This window comes from Myotis brandtii, unplaced genomic scaffold (assembly GCF_000412655.1).
Source record: "Myotis brandtii unplaced genomic scaffold, ASM41265v1 scaffold8, whole genome shotgun sequence".
In the NCBI taxonomy this organism is placed as follows: domain Eukaryota; kingdom Metazoa; phylum Chordata; class Mammalia; order Chiroptera; family Vespertilionidae; genus Myotis; species Myotis brandtii.
In genome coordinates, this window is record NW_005371219.1 from 1,884,900 (window position 1) to 1,887,596 (window position 2,697).

The window sequence follows — 2,697 nt, forward strand, 5'->3', positions numbered from 1 at the left end:
GCATGAGCAGGGGGGATAGGGGGTAATGTGGGTATAAGGACACATATGTAATATCTTAAACAATAAAAAAATATATTTAAAAAAAGAATAGAAGCATTGTTTTACAAATCTCTTTAATGTCTGGTTTAATCGACTATAAGACAGCTAGATTCTTCTTTCTGCTTCTGTATTCAATCAGTTGCTTTAGCTGAAGTGCATCAAGAAATCCAATATCGCAAAGATGTTAATTGGAGGTGGAAGGATTATTTCTTTTATTATTATTATTATTATTATTATTTTGTTACTACTCACCTGAGGATATTTTTCCATTAATTTTATTTTAGAGATAGTGGAAGGGAGCGGGGGAGACAGAGAGAGAGAGAAACATCGATGTGAGAGAGACACATTAATTGGTTGCCTCCCACACAGGCCCTGACCAGGGCCAGGGATCGAGCCTGCAACTGAGGTAAGTGTCCTTGACTGGAATCAAACCCAGGACCCTTCAGTCGGTGGGCCAATGCTCTATCCACTGAGCAAAACCAGCCAGGGTGTAGAAGGATTATTATAATACCCTTTTAAGATAATTGTAGATAAACTTATTTGATACTATATCAAAACTTGACATATGATAGTTTCTTAAAAGTTAGTTGCAGTGTGAAATCTAAAACCGTGTTAATGAACTTTTTCTATTATGCTACATTAAATTCCATTGGCTTATCTTACTGTTTTAATAGATCTCTTATCTATGTATGAATTTGTGATATTATTTGGAAAATATTGGGTTACTGATATATGTAGATCTTTCACATGTGGACAATTTCATTATTCAACCTAAAAAAACACATCTACACTAATAAAAGACAAACATGCAAATTGACTGTACCTTCACTATGCCTTAAGCCACGCCCACCAGCCAATCAGAGTGACTATATACAAATTAACCCAACCACGATGGCAGTCAGCAGCCATGGAGCTGGAGCAAGCAGGAGGTTTGGTTGCCCCAATGACGGAGGAAGCCAAGCTCCACTCAAAGCAACAAAGTTTCAATTATAGAAGGTAAATAAATCCCAGAATAAAAAAAAAGAAAGAAAAAAAGGAGAGGCTGGGAGCTTCTGTCGCCGGGGGGCTTGGCCAGCCTGAAAATGGCCCTTAGCCCCTCACCCAGACTGGCCAGGCACCCCAGTGGGGACCCCCCCACCCTGAAGGGGGTGTGACCAGATGCAAACAGCCATCAGCCCCTCACCCAGGCTGGCCAGGCACCCCAGCAGGACCCCCACCCTCATCCGGGACACCCTTCAGGGCAAACAAGCCAGCCCCCACCCGTGCACCAGGCCTCTATCCTATATAATAAAAGGGTAATATGCAAACTGACCCTAACAGCAGAATGACTGGGAATGACTGGTCACTATGACACACACTGACCACCAGGGGGCAGACGCTCAATGCAGAAGCTGCCCCATGGTGGTCAGTGCGCTCCCACAGGGGGAGCTCTGCTCAGCCACAAGCCAGGCTGATGGTTGCCAGTACAGCTGTGGTGGAGGGTGCCTCACCTGCCTCCTCAGCAGCACTAAGGATGTCCGACTGCAGCTTAGGCCTGCTCCCCGCTGACAAGTGGACATCCCCCGAGGGCTCCCAGGCTGCCAGAGGGATGTCTGACTGCCAGCTTAGGTCCAATCCCCCGGGGAGTGGGCCTACGCCAGCAGGTGGTCATCTCTCGAGGGGTCCCAGACTGCGAGAGGGCACAGGCCGGGCTGAGGGCACCCCCCGCAGGGCACAAATTTTTGTGCACCGGGCCTCTAGTTCATTAATAACCATTTATACTATTTTTTAAAAGCCTTCAAGTATTGGGAAACTGTCTAGCTCATGGTGGCAAGTTCAAATATTCAAATATTCAAATTTTTGTTTGAAAATTTGAATCTTACCACTGGCAACAGATACTGTCAGGTGTTTACTTGAAGTTTCAGGTTTACTTCATTCATTTTAAAGAAAATACTTGCCAAATACCCAACTCAGAACAACCATAATTTTTCTGTCAGTCATTCCCTAAAGTGAAAACTGTGTTTCATGAAGAGTGGCTAGTTTAGCATGCAACTCAACACACAGTTGTTTTCAAGGAGATAACCATCAGAGGTCAATATTCAGCATAAATGCTTTATATATATTCCCATTTTATCACCCTAACAAAGAGTCTAAAATTTGTCTTGGGTGAAACTTATAAGCTGAAAAGTTTTAAAGATTTATTCAAAACATTTACCACTCGCCCAGCCGACGTGGTTGAGCATCGACCTATGAACCAGGCTCTCACAGTTCGATACCAGGTCAGGGTACATGCCCTAGTTGTGGGCTGATCCCCAGTGGAGGCTGAGCAGGAGGCAGCCCATCAATGATTCCCTCTCATCATTGATGTTTCTATCTCTCTCTCTGAAATATATGAAAATATATTTTTTAAAAAAGAAAAAACAAAAAACATTGACTATTCCTGGGTTTATCAACCATACTTCTGGGAATGGGAGTTTGTTGGTCTAAAGATCTGATGCTCTACTCAGGTCTTGGGTTGACATCTATAAAGGTCTGAGATTTTATACATATATCAAAAGTAAACTCAAAGGTCACAGGAATTTGCAAAACTGTGATACACTTCATTTGCCTCTCTCCAAAGCTGGAAAAGGGACAAGACCTTGGGCTTTCATAAGACCTCTAATGGCACTCAGGTTTCTT